Source organism: Camelus dromedarius, chromosome 14, assembly GCF_036321535.1.
Source record: "Camelus dromedarius isolate mCamDro1 chromosome 14, mCamDro1.pat, whole genome shotgun sequence".
Classification (NCBI taxonomy): domain Eukaryota; kingdom Metazoa; phylum Chordata; class Mammalia; order Artiodactyla; family Camelidae; genus Camelus; species Camelus dromedarius.
In genome coordinates, this window is record NC_087449.1 from 48,441,312 (window position 1) to 48,458,551 (window position 17,240).

Consider the following 17,240-nt stretch of genomic DNA (forward strand, 5'->3'; position numbering starts at 1 on the left):
AAATGGCATTGGGACAACTTCTAGTCTTCTGGAAAAAAAAATTTAACTGGCTTTACACTTCCCACCTTATATCAGGATAAATTCTATATGGATCAAAGACTTAAGTATGAAAACAAGGTCATAAAAGTGCTAAGAGAAAATATGGAAGACTTCATAAACCCAGAGTGGGAAAGGCCTTTATAACCATGACTCTAAATACAAAAGCCATAAAATACAAAACTGATACATTTGATTACATAAAGATAAAACAAACTTCTGTATGGCAAAAAAAAACCACCACAAAACACAGGCAAAAGACAACATGGCAAAAACATCTATTAGAGAAAAGGGCAATCTCTACAATATACACAAGGCTTCTAAGAAATTGGCAAGAAAAAGAAAAATAATCTGACAAAATGAGACAAAGGACACTTCACAGAAAAATACAAATGTCCCTTATCACATGAAAGGATGTTCAACCTTAGCCGTAAAAATATAAATGCAAATTAAAACTACACTGTTGTTTCATTTTTCTCCTCTCAAATGAGCAAAAAATCCAAAAATTTGATAACATTGATAAGACTGTGGGAAAGCAGGCACTTTCAGTCTTTACTGGTAGGAATATAAATTGGTATGACCCCATGGAGGGCAATTTGCAATAACTCTCAAAATTACAAATGCATATATTCTCTGATCAGGCAATTTCTGGGAATTTATCTCACAGGTATACTGGTACCTGATCAAAGTGACACATGTGCATAGCTATTCACTGCAGCACTGTTTATGATAGCAAAAGATTAGAAAAATGTCCAACAGTAGGGGAGGACAGTCATATGGAAAGATGGCTATGATACATATATGGTAACTATGACACATATAGTTAAGTTTTGAAAAAGCAAGAAAGAGCGTGTGTGTGTGTGTGTGTGTGTGTGTGTGTGTGTGTGTATGGGAAAAAATAAGCAGAAACTCTGGAAGGATTAACAAGAAACCCAGAATAGTTGCCAATTGAAAGTGAGATATAAAAAAAAAAAATAATGTGAGGTGGGACCTGGGAGACAGAAGGCAAAGATGGAAGGGAGACTTTATACAGTAAACTTGTTTAATATTTTGAGTTTTGAATCATACGAATATACTCAAAAATAAACATTTCAAACTGTGTCAAATGAGTGGGTGAAATATTAACTATCAGTCTCACTCACGTTTAGCTAGATCTAGGTTGTAATTCAAGATTAAGATATCTCAGGAGCTCTCAGAGTAATGATACTCTGTGTCTACTTAAATCAAGATTCATGTGCTCCATGAACAAGTGACAAGATGGCATTGTATTATGAAAAGTCATGAGGTTGTATTTCTTGGGAGAAAGAGAGAGAGAGAGGAAGAGGGGGAGAGAGAGAAAGACAGAACAAACCAAGCTACTTCCAGATGAACAAACAGCTGCACTATTGCAACTGTCAGTCTGGTTACCTGCCTGAACACAGTGATGATGGCAGGAATGGAAGATGGAAAATACACAGAAGACTTGAATAGGAAATAAATCCGTGGGTCTTGATGGCTGATTGAAAAATCCTACTACATATGTTCAGAAAGTCCCACTGAAGTCACCCAGATCTTTCACAACTCCTATTCAATTTGCATAATTGTACCAAAGTGTACCACAATTTGTAATTGGCTGTGGAAGGCTAGAGAGACAAAAAGAGAACACAGTGATTTTTAAAGCCTAGGTGTTTTGTAGTATCACTAACAAAAGTTAGGAAGCCAGGAGGAAGAAAGCCAGGTTTAGAGCACAAGCAATGACTTAGGTCTGAAGTACATCACGTTTGATGTGAGTCGGAAAATCAGGTTGCTGTGGTCAGACGGCCACTGCACGTGCTAGTCTGAAGTTCAGAGGAGGGGAGGGACGTGTCCCCAACTGTGGAGCACAGTGGGGAAGAGAAGCCAGTGTTATCAAGAATCACAGGGAGACTCAGAAGAGAACGTGTACACCAAGGGTGAGGAGCTTCAAGAAGCAGTGAAGAGGTCAACATGGTGAAAAATGAAAGGGCCACAGGCAATAATAATAGTAGCAATATGCATTGTCTCCTTAATCCCGACACACGATAACCTATCAGACAGATGGTATTATTAGCCCCATTTACAGAAAAGGGTATTAACCCAGACAGTGACTCCAAAGCTCCAAGATGTAACTGATGGGCTAAACTCCTTCATCACCGTCTTGGGGAGAGCTGGAAGATCACAGTTCTGACACTAGTTCTACCAATAAATCAGCTACACGTCCCTGGACTAGTAACTTGACCTTTCTAGGCTCCATTTCCTTCTCTGTAAAGTGAGAAGATTGGTCTAGAAAATCTCCAGCTCTTATGTAATCTGAGTCTTTGATTAAGGCAGAATAGAAATGTTACATACACAAGAGAGGCAAAGAATTAAAAATTTAGCCATAAGTGAACAGGGAGATCTAGCCAAGAAAATCAGAATATTGAATGTTTTATGTAGTGAATTTTCAAGCAATAAACCCATACTCTGAAAAATAAAATCTGTAATTGCAAAACTCTACTTTTTATTTATATATTTAAGTTAGGTGTAGTATCAAAAAGTAAAATTTTTCATACCTGGAAATTTACAAATGCTGCTCTTGAAACCCTGCTAAGTTGATTGAATGGAATAAAAAAGTGAAGATTCCAAGTCAAACACAGTCTATGTATGAAGGATTGTCCTGTAGAGAGAGAAAGTAGCTATTTATAATGAACTTTTTTTATAAGAGACAGACACATCTGCTAAGGTACATAATAAATATTTAAATAAATTATATGGAAGAATTTATCAGGTATCACTTTTTAGCATATAGAAATAGATAATCTGGCATAGAATATTAGTTAATGGAATTTATCTATCTATTTATAATCTGAACCTTAATATTAAAATCTGCAATAAGAGATTTCCAAAATTAAAATACATTATGGCAAATTGAAAGCAAACATACTTTCTAACTTTGAGAATAAAATAAACTTCTTAAGACAACAGCTATTCAAAGGCAAGCCAACAAATGAAATACCAAGACAGCAACATATGTTCTATTACCCTTTTCCTGCAAATGGCATCAATATGATTTGCAAAAAAACCAAACAGAATAGCTTTAAAGATTCAACTTGTAAAATTAAACATTTCTTAGAAACTGTATGGTTAAGAGGGAAGTGGGAAAGAAAAATTCTACTACATATGTTCAGAAAGCCCCACTGCAGTCACCCAGATCTTTTATTCAGTTTGCCAGATTGTACCAGAATGTACCACAATTTGCAACAGCAGCTTAACAACTCTTGTATTAAAAATGTTTCAGTTTCTACTATATTCCAAACCTTTTTCATTACTAAAAAAAAAAAAAAAAATCTGTTCAACTCTTTTGTTCATTGACCACAAAGTTGTTAATGTAGAGAGTGTTAAGGCTTTATGTCCATAGACAGTGGAAAAATGAATTTAATGCTTTTAAAAATCAATCGATTCAGCTAAGAATTCCCGCTGAAATAATTTTGACTAAATTAATGAAATCACTTTTTAAAATAATAAGAGTTTTTTTCCAATTATGAAAGTATAAAGAAGAAAAAAACTTTTAAATGAGTGCCCTGAAAACACAGCCAGAGAAGAAAGAACTGCTCAAATATACTTTAGTTAGTAAAACAAATGCATCAACTACCCACTCATGAGGAGGTCTGAATTCTGGCAACTTAAATCATTCAAAACACTGCTGACCTAGAAGCTTACAAAAAAAAAAAATTTCAGCAGCCACCAAAAGAGAAAATAGCCAAGATGATCTGAGTATTCCATAAAGTGTAATGTGATTTCCTCTTATGACTGGCAAAGTTTATTGGAAAAAAAAAAAAAAGTCCCACATCTCTACAGCTGGGAAGAATGGGATTTTTAAAAACTTAAAGGGATAAAGAGCCAGCTGAGAGCAAAAGGTGATGGAGCTGGGAAGAAGCAAACCTCTGAGAGTGGGTTATCAACACTACTTACGTGTTACATTTAAAGTACAGTAAAGAATAGAACTGGCTATGAAAAGGATTTTAAGAAACATCCAAAATTAAAACAGCAGTATCTAATTTAAGGGTAAACTAGGACTTTGTAGTTGGGGGAACAAAATAAACAACTTTTGAGAGCAACTTCTTGCGACCCTAAAAGCTCACCTATCCCTAGTCTCAGTGAGCTCGGAGGGCACTCAGCAAAGGGTTTTTACTTTGATAGCTTTAACTTCACTATTTCAACAGTGCTACTGATGAGCACTTACTAGTATTGTCTAGTGTACTCGATCTGTACAGTGGCAAGCAAAAGTTAATTCTGTGGCTTTTTAAGAGAACTGACTTCTGAACATAGAGTGTGCCTGAAACAGTTTACATATACTGATGAAATGTCATTTTTAGGGATAACCACCAAGTTCTACCCTAGCAGAAATTAGTTAAGAGGAGATTTGTGTATTAAACCCCAGCATCCTTTCTATCTATCTATCTACTTCCTTCTGGAAAATTAAAAAGTCCATTTCCCAGACTCCTTTACAGTTAAGTTTCCCCATGTGAAACGGGGTCCATCCATCAGATGTTGTGCTGTGAGATTTGGAAGGAAGAAATGAGGCAGGAGCCATTTTTCTGCTGTTTTGGCTGTTAATGCTGGCAAGCACATTTATGGAAACATTGGGTTTTTCTGCAGCATTCCAGTCTCCAGAGCCTCATGGCTGTCGAGAGACAAGTTTGGTGGAGGCATTCATCGCTAGTTGGTGCGTGTTGAGGGGCAGTTTCCGAATAGCAATTTTTTGACCCTTGAATTGCAGTGAGCAACGTCATTCGGCACTTAGAAGTGCCATTGGTGGCCTCCTGACTCCCTTCCCTGGAGGGCCTGTTTGGCAGTCTGGTCCTGGGAATAATTTCTGAAGGCCCAACCTGGAGCCCTCTCCTCCTAGCCCTTCCAATGATTTTGTAAGCGTTCAGTTCCCTTTAGAAAAGGAATTAAAATGCTGGAGTGGTTTTTCTTTCCTGCAACTGGGCCCAGATGACATGTTAGCACATCAGTTGCCTCAAAATGTAAGCAGAAGTGTGAATAGTCTGTCTGTGAGCAGTAGTACTGGGCAGTGCTTGAGGGTACAGGCTCTAGAATCAGATTGCCTCAGTGCAAATTCTGGCTCTGCCACCCATTAACTGGATAACACAGGAAGTTACCCTCCCTGTGCCTCAGTTTCTTCATATGTAAAATAGGACTAGTAATAATATCTATATCTTCTAGAGTTATGGGACAGAGTAAATGAAAAGATAATCTAAGTAAAGTGCTGACAACAGTGGCTGGCTTATAATAAGCCCTCAAGCTTATTTTATTTAGCTATTATAATAATAATAATAGGAATCACTATTATTAATTATGCAGACCACTTTAAAACACATGCTTTAACTGAGTAGAAAATATAAACATTTTAGAATTTTATTACCACACATTTTCTTGTGTGGCCTAAAGAATGCCAACTTAAACAAAAGTAGACACAAAAAATTTGACTAGTTCCATCATATCTGTGTACCCAGAGAAAGTGATCATTTCAAAACTACAGTGTACCTGAGGATAGCAAACCTCCACTCTAAGGTCAACTAATTAGTTAGTCTAACTAGTTATTGTAGACCTCACCCTAAGGAAGAGTTATTCTTTAGAAACAATTTTTGCCATTTTCCATTTCAAATGTTACCTCATTAATTATGCTCTACGAACCAAGGTGTTTGTTGTTTTTGTTTTTAGTGCTCACAGATTTCATTACAGCGACAGTGGTGGCAGTGGCAGCCTCAGCCCAGCCCACCCTCACCCACTATTTCTGGCCCAGAAGAGGGACAAGGGGAGGCTCATGGCCCAGCAGAACTGATGGGGGTAGTGTGGGGGAACCAGGACAGGGATCCAGGGACATAAACTCTGTACAGATACTAAGGGCTACTGCCCCAAGGCCCTACTGTGCCAGGGTACCAGGTGAGGCAGGGTGACTGACCCACACACTCACAAGATGTTTGTTATTTAGATTTTTTTTCAGCTTCAATAAGATGTAACTGACAAAATTATAAGTTATTTAAAGTATACATCAGTGATATACATATACGTGGTGAAAGGATTCCGCCCATAATTAATACATCCACCACCTCACATATTTTTATATATATATATTTTTTTTGGTGAGAACATTTAAGTTCTACTCCCATAGCAAATTTCAATTATACAGTACAGTGTTATTAACCATAGCCACATGTTAGACATTAGATCCTCAGACCCCAATCATCTGACAGCTGAAAGTTTGTGCCTTTTTACTAACCTTTCCCTATTTCCCCCACCCCAAGTCTTCAACAAGTACTTTCTACTCAGTTTCTATGAATTTGACTTTTTTTATTCTACATATAAGTGATAACATGCAGAATTTGCCTTTCTCTGTCTGGCTTATTCCTCTCTGCATAATGCACTCAAGTTCCATCCATGTTGTCACAAATGACAGGTTTTTTTTTTTCCTCAGGGCTGAATATTATTTTGTTATATATATGAACCACATCTTCTTTATCTATTCATCCATTAAAAGACACTTAGGTTGTTTTGTTATTCAGCTTTTTAAAATGTTATCACAGAGGTGATTTCATGAAAATAGGATCGTACTTGACAAGACTTCCAATCTGAAAGTTTAAAATTTTAGTGTTTAGGCTTAGAATACTATTCTAATGTACACATTATGAAGGTCTTAGGTAAAATTATGGTCTGGTTTGGTTTGCTGAAGTGTCTTCTGATGATGAAAAATACATTGCAGATTTTGGAATAAAGCTTCCCCCAAATATTCTGAAATTGTAAGAACCTTATATTACGCCTTATCCAACAATGGCAGTGAGATAGAGAGACCAAAGGTATTCGTTATACCCTCGATGGTTCAGATGTTGCTGAAAGTCCAGGACTCAAAGCAGTGGAGATTTTCTGAAGGGTTAGAAAAGCAATTGAAAGAAAGCTACTTCATCTTTTGATTCAGTAATTACTTTTACATTGTTCTGAATTGCATAAGCTATACATGTTTTCCTACTTTTTAAGAAAAAAACCTTTTGGCGGGTCCTCTGTGGGCCTCTCATAGTACCCATGCCAGAGAAAGTTGCAGCCTTGAACCACTGCCCAGCCCTCTCACCTGTGTGGGCTGTGAGCACTGAAGAGGGTTATACAGTGTAAAACAAGAAAAAAAAAAACTCTTTTTTTCTATTTTCATGAGAAGGTCAGATATTCAAACTGAAATGTGAAATGTATTCATTCAATACATATTTGAGCACCTACTCTCTGCCGGACTTATCCCTGGCCCTGAGAATACAAAGATGATGCCATGTCAAAGATGAGTGCTCTAGAACACCTCAGTGTCTGTCAGCAGAGAGAGAATCTCAGAAAGAGAAAGAAAGAAAATACTCCTAGGAGAAAAGAAAGAACTCCAAGGATTTTGCTTGGGAGTGTTCAGAAAAGTTTTCAAAAGGCTTAACAGTCAAGTCTTGAAGGATGAGTAAAAGTTCATACATGAAAAAGAGAACAATAGGCATTCTAGACAGAAGCACCAAGGGCAAAGACACAGACAGGTATTGAAGAGCACAACCTCTTCAAAAGAGGCTGGAGACTTAGGGTCTGTGGAGGGATAGTGGAAAATTAAAAGAGAGAAAAATATGTAGGTGCCAGATCCTGAAGTCCCTCCAATTTGTAGGTTTGGGGCACTTCTGAAGGATTTTAAGGAGAGTTACATAGTTATATGTCCACTAATGACTAGCAATGTGACTTAGTCAAGTTACTTAACTCTAAGCATCAGTTTCCTTTTTATAAAATGGGGACATTGACTGTTAAAAGGCTCTCAGGAAGTCTGTTAAGAGGATTAAATAACAGCTAAGACAAATAAGATTAATAGCAATAAGAAATAAATTAAGACAAGTAGCAATAAGCACATGAAGATATGTTTAACATCTTTAGTTATTAGGGAAATGCAAATCAAAATCACAATGAAATATCACTTCACACCTACTTAGGATGACTACAATAAACACACACATACACACACGAAAATAACAAGCGTGGAGAAATCAGAACCTTCATGTACTGCTGGCGGGAATGCAAAACGGTGCCCTTATTTTCGAAAACAGTCTGGTAGTTCCTTAAATGATTAAATGTAGAGAACTCTGCAATTCCACTCCTAGGTATACGTCCAAGAGAAATGAAAACATATGTCCCCATAGAAACTTGGATACAAATGTTTATAGCAGCATTCTTCATAATAGCTAAAGGGTAGAAACAACCCAGATGTCCATCAGCACTTGGGAAAGTGGATAAACAAAATGTGGTGTATCCATACAATGGAATGTTATTTAGTCACAAAAAGGAAAGAAGAACTGATTACCCGGACAACACGGATGAACCTTAAAAACGTCAAGCTCAGTGAAAGCAGCCAGTGATGAAAGACCATCTATTTTATGGTTTCATTTATATGAAATGTCCAGACTGGGCAGATGATGGAGACAGAGGTAGATTAGTGGTTGTCAGGGGCTAGGGAGATGCAGGAATAGGGAGTGACTATTAATGGGTATGGGGTTTCTTTACACAGTGGTGAAAATGTTCTGGAATTAGAGAGTGGCGATGGTTGCTCAACTTTGTGAATACACTAAAAAACACTGAATTGCACACTTTAAAAGGGTGAATTTTATGGCATATGAGCTATATCTCAATAAAAATAAATGGCTAATATTTGAATGTTTACTAGGCACTGTACTAAGCACTTTACACTACATTATCTTATTTCAGTCTTCACGATAGCTTTATGAGGTAAGTGTTTCTATGATTCACATCGACTAGATCAAGAAATGGGAGCACAGAGAAATTAAAAGAAAATCTCCCAGATTCCACAAGGAGCAAGTGAACAGAGATTGGAATTCAGGCTGACTGACCCCAAATTGGCACTCTTAAGTCGTGCACACTTCTTCTGACCATCATGTATGCAAAATGCCTAGCACAATGCCTAGCATGCAGCCAGAGCTCAATAAATATTAGGTATTATTGTTATGATGATCCAATCTGTATGCCCAGAAGAAAACCTAAGGCAGCATGGAAGAAGAGAAACAGTGGGAGAGGCAGGGCCAGGGAGACCAATTTAAAGGCTTAATGTAGTTGTCAAGGCAAGAAATGGGGAGGAATTTAACTAAGAAGGCAGTGGAGACAGAATGAATAACAGAAGTGATAACAGGAATTTTTCCAAGAAAATAGGACTTGTCCTATAAATTGGGATCAGTTACAACTTGATCATATTTACATCTACATTGACATAACGTGCATTCATATTGTACTCTTGAGTCTTCAGGAAAGGTTTAAGTCTTCCCAAAATGTGTGCTTAAGTCATGACAATGGGCAATATGTTTTAGATTTTCTTTTCAGTAGATTGACCTCATAAGTTGCAACAGCAGATTATACTTATAAATTCATGTAGACAGTCAAAATTCAATTTGAAATATTTTAAAAATCTGTAAGAGTTAAATTATCTATAATGATCCTAAGAATATTAAAGAAATCAAGATTCCCAACAAGTTCAAAGATATTTAAATGTGGATGGAAAAGACAATTACATATTGTAGGAACCATTAATTTCAAGGGTCTTTAGAATTGGAGGAAAAGACATATATTGCCACAAGTAGACTAAAGATTTAGGTAACAAGTGTAACTCAAATTAAGGTTGTAGGTTAGAAGACCATCTTTTTAAGATATATGGTCATTAATCTAGAATTTAGTGTGTCCTATCAGGGTGACCGATACAAATTTCATTAGCCTCCTTAGCAAAAATCCCTGGGCCATAAGGAACTTCAGCAAACTGGCATGGTAACTGTTTTCTTTGGTGGATAATCTTTTAACCCTGTAAAGGTTTAGAATTAAGTATAAAAACATTTCCGAGAATCAAAATCACAGTTGAGAAAGTCTCAGTGAGAAATGGCATTTAAAGTAAAGTCCAAAGAGGGAAAAGAGAGAGTCGTGTGGGCATCATTAGGAAGGGTGTTCCAGGCAGCTGGAACAGCAAGTGCAAAGGCTCTGAGATGAAACAGGCAAGGAGGATTGGGCAACATTAAGGATGGCTGGAGAGAGCAATGAGAGATGGAGTCAGAAAGGAAGGGCAAATTGTGAGGTAGGTAGGACACCATGGGACCAATTCCTGTAGGGCTCTGTAGACTACTTAGGGGACTTTGGCTTTTGGTCTGAGTATGATGGGGAGCCACTGACCAATTCTGAGCAAAGAAGTGACAAAAACTTCCCTCAAGGGGATCAAAAAACTTGCACTAAATCCTTTAAATATTATAAATATATAAACAAATGTTAAAAACGTAATAAATATTATAAACAAATAGCACAGGATGACTAGTACACTATCTTACAAAGCTTTTGCTGGGCTCCAATCATTATCAACAGCAGAACTAGTGACTTCAAAGCCATGAGATAAGGTCTGGCAGAGTGCCCTCTTTCCCGAGGGGCTGGAAATTTACGCGACCTAGAAGTTTAGATATTCATGATGCCTCCTACTGACATTCTATAGTCTAACCCAAACGTGCCCATTTGGTAAAGGGTGGCAGGTTAGATTCTCACTTCCCATTTACCCCTTGTGTGGCCAGTGGGGCTCTGAGGAGTAAAGACATCTGAGCTCTGGTTATGGGTGAAGGGCTCCTGCTCCAGGGATCCCGCAAACCCAACCATATCTGAGGCTTGGGGATGACTAGAGTACAGAGTAGGTTTGAGCCTTGGTTCTTCTATTGGGGATTTTAGACTTGTTTCTGATAAAGATCAGTTAAGGTTTTTTGAGCAGGGGCGCGATATGACTTGCTTTCTGGAAGACTCTGGAGGTGACTTTAGGAGGAAATGAAGAGCAAGAACAGGAGTCAAGGGCGTTGGAAGGCTGCCACAGTCCACCTTCTGGCTTAACGCTTAAACGCTTAATGCGTTTCCTCATCTGAAAAGTGGAATAACCACTAGCCTGACTGGGTGGTTGTTTTATGTGAAATTAAGTGTAATAATTCATATAGGCAAATGCACTCCATTTACTAAAGTTCTGCAAATACAACCGTTTATTAATAGAAGTAATACTGATGTATATAGTTTAAAAGCCCAATAGGTGAGAATCTACCGCTTCCGAACAAGTCTTGGACTAAAACTAACACAATGTTATATATGTCTATTATATCTCAATTTAAAAGGAAAAAAAAAAAAACCACGCCTTTGAAAGATGTGGAGCCTGGCTACTGGCACAATCAGCAATAAATAAGCGCATTTGAAAGGGAAGGGGCGAAACGGCTAATTAACTTATAAAAGACGCCGTCTGCATAGGTAGAACGTGCGTATGTGTGGGTCCGTCATAAAACAATAAGTATAACTCAATTATTTGTTAGGTAGAGTAAGTCTGCCTCCGGTTCTAAGCCCGGATCTGTCGCATCACGACATAAAACCAAAGAATGGAGGATGTACGGAGAAACTCGGACTACTGCCCAGGCAGCCACCATCCCGATGAAGTGCCCGGAGCCGCGGAGGAGAAGCCCTGGACCTCGGCCGCCCCATTCGGCGGGCCGCCCATCACTCGCCAAGCAGCCGGAGCCCAGCCAGCCGCCGACCCTCCGGGAGTCCGCGGCGCCCGACGGCTCCAGACACGCCCGGCACCGTCCCCGCGCCGCCTTCCCGCCGCCGCCGCCAGGAGGCTCCGCGCGCCTTTCCGCCTTTCCCCGCGCCGCGGCCGGGTCGGGCCCCGCGGGCGCGGGGGCTCGGAGCGGGCGGCTGGGCGGGCGCGGGCGGCGACGGCGCGGCCATTGTCCCGCAGCCCCTCCCGGGCGCGCAGGCGGGGCGGGCCGGGCGGCCGGGCGGGCGCGGGAGGGGTGGCCGCACAGTCTGGGAGCCGGTGCGCCCCGCCGCCGGCCGCCGCCCGGAGGCCGCGTCCTCGGCGCTGGCCGCCCGCGCCTCCTTTGTGACCGTCTCCAGCCCCTCGGAGCCGGCGCGCCGCCGCCGTTGCTGCGCCCGGGGCTGCAAATGGCGCCCGCTCGCCTCTGCGCCTCCCGCCGCTCTCCGGGCCGGGGGACGTCTGGGGGCGCGGTGCCCGGGCCGCATCCCGCCGCCGCCACCGCTGCCCCGGGGGCCAGAGCCCGCGGCGCCTCCGCCCGCAGCGAGGCTCGTGGGCCCGTCCCGGGCAGCCCCGACGCCCCGCCCGCCCTCCGCCCGCGCCGTGCGCAGCCACTTACCGCGGGCCGCGGCGCACCGGCGGGTCGCGCGCGCGGGCTGGGAGAAGATTCCTGGTTCTCGGCAGGGAAATACCCCCTTTCGAGGCCGTTCCTTTGCGCCCTAAAACAAGTAGCCCCAACGTGAGAGAAACAAAAGGTATTTGCTGACGTGGGCGTTGGACAGAAACGCCCGAGGGCTGGGGACACAATTAAAGGGGCAACGCACAGATTTCAGGCACCAACCAGCAGCTTCGCCCACTCCCCCTGCCCTTGCCTACACCCCGCTGCACCCTCCAGAGACACTGGGGTGCCCAGATCCCCTAGCAGTTGACTACGGAATCATTATTTAGTCAGGAGCTTAAATTTTAAATTGTACTTCACGTTGGGGAAGGCGCCTCCGGAGGGCAGAAGGGCTGGATTTCTAGGATCTGGGGAATTTGGTTTAGGAAAGAGGGAGGGACTTAGGCGTGCCCGCAATTACTGTATAAGTACATGTGACATTATTGTACTTAAGTTAAGCAACGTCAAATGGAAGAGATCTCCACAGAATTTTTCCCTTTATTGAAGCCCTCATTTTAGTCGGGGATAACCTTTTCTAAATCTCTACAGGGCACAAGAATTTTAATTTGAAGAGGACAACCCAAGAAGGTGAGATAAGAGAAAATAATTCTTCGTTAAGTTCAGAAAAAATATAGAACTAGTAAGATTAGCAGGTTTCATTGTACATCAAGCCTTTCTTCTGACATATTTGTGTCCCTAATGTTTAGAATACAGGCATCAGGTTATGTATTTGCTAAAATCTTAAATCACTGAATTTTCATTTTTACTCAGAAACATTAATTCTATAAACTAAATTAGTTTCCTAGTTCCTTATGCTGAAGTCAAATACTGAAAAGTACTGTGATATAGTAAAACTGAAAAAAAAAAAGACAATTTGAAAACATTTAGTTTTTTTAATGGATTTCTCTCATGTCATTTTCAGTCATGCTGGACAAAGTTTATTGCTTTGGTTTCATCAATAAGTAGCTATGTGTTTTTAAGGATTATACTCTATTAGAAGGATACAGAATATTCACAGCTATCTCTTAATGTCACTTTTGTGTTACTCTTGAGTTGTTTTGCTGTTTAGTTGCATTTCCTCACATTCTGAACAGGTAATTGAAAACATGTTCGAAAACCGTGAAGTATCAGGAGTGCTGGATGTACTCAAACTATTCTGCTAGCGTCCCCACTGACAGTTCTCCCAGAAAGACCTGGGCATTGTTATAGCAAAAGATTTTATTTTAGCCTTAATTAATTAAAACACACAAAAGAGTTCTACAAACTTGTTTCTCAAAAGATCACATCAGATAGATGATAAACTTTTTGCTGCAAGGAAGAAGTAATGGGAGTTTTTTTCCCTCAACTTCCCCCTCAGCTTCTGAAACTCATTTATATATTTGGAGAATTCCTTACATTATGAGTAATTGTTGGGAGGTAGAGTCTAACTTCTGCAACAGAATCTGGAAATGCCAATAACTTGCTTCCCCAGAATCTCTTGCAGCTAAGACAATGGCCATGGTCTATACTTCGATGCACCCACTAGGGGCTTTGAAGAGGGAGCTGTGACACCAAGAAGCAGAAACCTCAAAGAATCTTTTCTGGCAGTGGTGACAGTTGCAGCAAAATAGTATCTCCAGTTACCATAGTGGTAGTGCCACTCACTAGTGGCAGCATCCACTGTCCAGTGCTAGTGCTATCAGGCCAACCGAGAGCACTGTTAGTATCTTCACCAGGCCAGTTCTGTGCTACGACTTGGCTGTTGTTTCTGCCTGGTTAACATGGGTTCCAGCCCCTCTGCTCTGCTCTTTCTGTGATTCTGTGAACTTTTAATGCATTCATTTCTGTTTAAATCAGCCAAGGCCAGTCTCTGTACAATGAAGAACCCTAAATAGTACAAAATGTTGAAAGGTATTTGGACATGTGAAATGTTGTCATCAATGTTGTATAGCTGGGAATTAAAACCATGGATACGGAGAGAGAATATAAAGTAAGAAGAGGAGGCTTAGAATCAAGCATCAACTTCATCATCTAGTGGCTGGCTAGAGGAAGGTGAAACTGCAAAATAGTCTCAGAAGTGACTAGAGCAGAAGGAAGAGATGTGGGATAGGGTGGTGTTATAGAAACTAGGAGAAGAGAGTAATTCAGGAAGGAAGAACCCGACAGTAGTGCTGAATACCTCTCTTAGCAGTCTAAGAGAAAATAGCTGTTAGATTTAATGACTTAGAAATCATTGACTTCAGAGAATGTTATTAATCTTGAAAGATGGGAGCAAAATGCAGATTAGTGGACTATGTAAGGATGAAGAAATAGAGGAGGTAAGAATAGACACTCTTGAGAAATTTGGTTGTAAAGGGTGATATTTCAGTTACTATTGCTGTGTAACAAGCCAATCCAAACTTGGTGGCTCAAATCAAGAGCTATTTTATTATGCTCATGGATTCTGTGGGTCAAGAATTTGACAAGTCACAGCAGGATGGCTTGTCTCTGTTTCACAATGTCTGGAGTCTCAGCTGGGAAGACTCAAATGGCTGGGGGTGACTTGAACTGCTGGGAACTGGAATCATCCAGAGGTTTCTTCACTCACAGATGTAGCACCAAAGCTGAGACTAAAAACTAGGCTCAGCTGTGCCTGTCATCTGGAGCACTGCGCATGGCCTCTCCATGTGACTTGGCTTCTTGCAGCATGGTGGCTGGGTTCTGAAAGGGAGTATCCCCAAGAGGGAGTGTTCCAAGAGAACTAGGAAGGAACTGCATGGTCTTTTATACCCATCTACAGAAGTTGCATTGCCTCCTTTGCCATATTCCATTGGTTAAAGTAGTCACAGCCTACTTACATTCAAGCAGAAGAGGGTAAGCTGCTATCTCATAGTGGAAAAATGCTAGAGTATTTGGGGCCATGTTTTGAAGCTACTACAGGCAAAGAGAGAGGGTTATTAGCCAGAAAGGGAAATAGGTAAAAGACTTTAAAATGTTTAATGGTGATGGAAAGCATGAAGATGAGAGAGAGATTGAAAATACAAGAGGAATAATTATCAGTGGCTGAATTTCTGCAAATTCAGGGAGAAGATCAAAATCTCTAATAGGGGAATAGTCTAGGATCAGAAAATGATAACACAGCTATCCCCATTGAAATTGGAGGGCAAAGAGAAGAGTTCTAATATGGTGTTGAATATGGAGAAGAGTAATGTTGTGTTGGTTTAAAAATGCCTGCATATTCTTTCACACTGCTCCCTTCAAGAGGTAGATTCCCCTCTGCATGAGTGTGAGCTGGACTTAGTGACTTGCTTCTAAAGAATAGAATAAGGCATAAATGATAGTGTTAGATTTCAGAGTCTTGGTGATAAAAGGCAAAGCAGCTTCCTGCTTTTTCTTTCTCTGTCTTGGATCAGTTGCTCTGGGAGAAGCCAACTGCCTGAGGATGCTCAGGCAGCCGTGTGGAGATGAACAGAGGCTTTCTGCCAACAGCCATGTGAGTGAGCCATGTTGGTGTGTATCCTCCCACCCTAGACAAGCCTTCAGCTGAGTGCAGCCCCAGCTAACAGCTTGACTGAACCCTCATGAGAAACCCTGAGCCAGAACCAACCAGCTAAGCTGCTCCCAGATTCCTGACCCTAAGAAACCTTGCAAAGTAATCAATGTTTGTTGTTTTAAGCCATTCAGTTGTGCGGGTAGTTTGTTATGCAGCAATAGACAACTTACACAGATTGTGGTGCCTCAAAGTGCTACATAAGAAAAACCTAAAAATGTGACTTTGGAACTGGGCAGTGGGTGGAAGATGGAAGGACTTTGATGTGAGTGTTAGTGAAATATTGAGCTTTTTCAAAAAAAATAGTAGAGTCCTGATGGCCTTTGAGGAAGCTGTAAGTGAGGAATTAAAGGAAAATCATAAAAAATCTTACTGGACGTTGTTAGAAATGGGATCCTTTTTATGTTGGCAGAAATTTAGCAACACTATTCCCTGCACTAAGGTGAAAAGTGTAAAATGTACCTACTGAATGGAATGACCTAGCTAAGGAGATTTCCAAGCTTAGTTTTGAAGAAGTCACCTGGTCTCTTGCCACTTCAAATATACATGAAAGGAGAGAGATAAACCAAAGCAAGGACTATAAAACAAAAGGAAGTCAGAACTTGCTGGTTTTGAATATTCCCAGACTCTCCAAGTGGCAAATGATGTTAAAATGGCTTCTGGAATAGATTATATCCAGGGCAATGCCAGGAAAACATAGTCTAAAGATGAAGTCAAGGGAGTAGATGTAAGAGCCTTTGTTAATATCTAGGAGAGATCTAAGGTGGTACTTTGGAGCACTGTTCAGTTAGATTAAGAAGAACTCTGAAGATTTAAGGATGTGATTCATGGATCCTCTCAATCAAACAATAGAATTCTAAGAATCTTAAGAGCATTGTTCCTCAGCAGAAGAGCATTGTTCCTCAGAGAAGGACTTGAAGATATTTGTGTCAGTACATTTTGTCTAATGGAATGAACCCCAAGATTAACAAGAGACCACATTTTTAAGAGAGTGTTCAGAGGAACACTATTGTTGGACTTGGAGTGTCAGAGGCAATACAAAATAAAAAGATACCTTCTAGATTCCCAAAATTCTACTGGTAGAATGCAATGAAAACTATGCAGTTGCAGACATGGGCCATCTTTTGTGCAAAAGAAAGAATTACTCAGAGGGCAGAACCAAGAGCCCAGAAGGTAGAATCAGGAGCCATGGATGATTATCCCAAGGCCTTGAGTCCTAGTCAAGAAATTTCCAACATTTGCCCAGCTGGGTTTCAGAATTGCTATGACCAGTGACTCATTTGTGCCTGTATTTCTGCTCTTTTTGAACAGAATGTCTATAGTGGTTATCCTATATGTACCACCATTGCCTGTTGGGTGTGTATGTGGTAGATAGCTTGTCTCTTTAGTTCATGGGTCTTCAGATCAAGAGGAGCTATACTTTAGGAGCTGTACTTAAGGAACTACATCCTTGGGTG

At 40.7% G+C, this 17,240-nt stretch overlaps 1 protein-coding gene across 1 annotated transcript in view; it reads right to left on the reverse strand.

The window, feature by feature from the left end:
* ZBTB8A (zinc finger and BTB domain containing 8A) overlaps positions 1 to 12,378 on the reverse strand; it is a 43,823-nt gene extending 31,445 nt beyond the window's left edge. Inside the window, exons 1-2 of the mRNA XM_010976065.3 lie at positions 12,237 to 12,378; positions 2,586 to 2,689 (exon numbers count right to left, since the gene is read on the reverse strand). The gene's annotated coding sequence lies outside the window, so the exon portion shown is untranslated. The remainder of the gene's footprint in view (positions 1 to 2,585; positions 2,690 to 12,236) is intronic.
* Between the last annotated feature and the right edge of the window lie 4,862 nt (positions 12,379 to 17,240).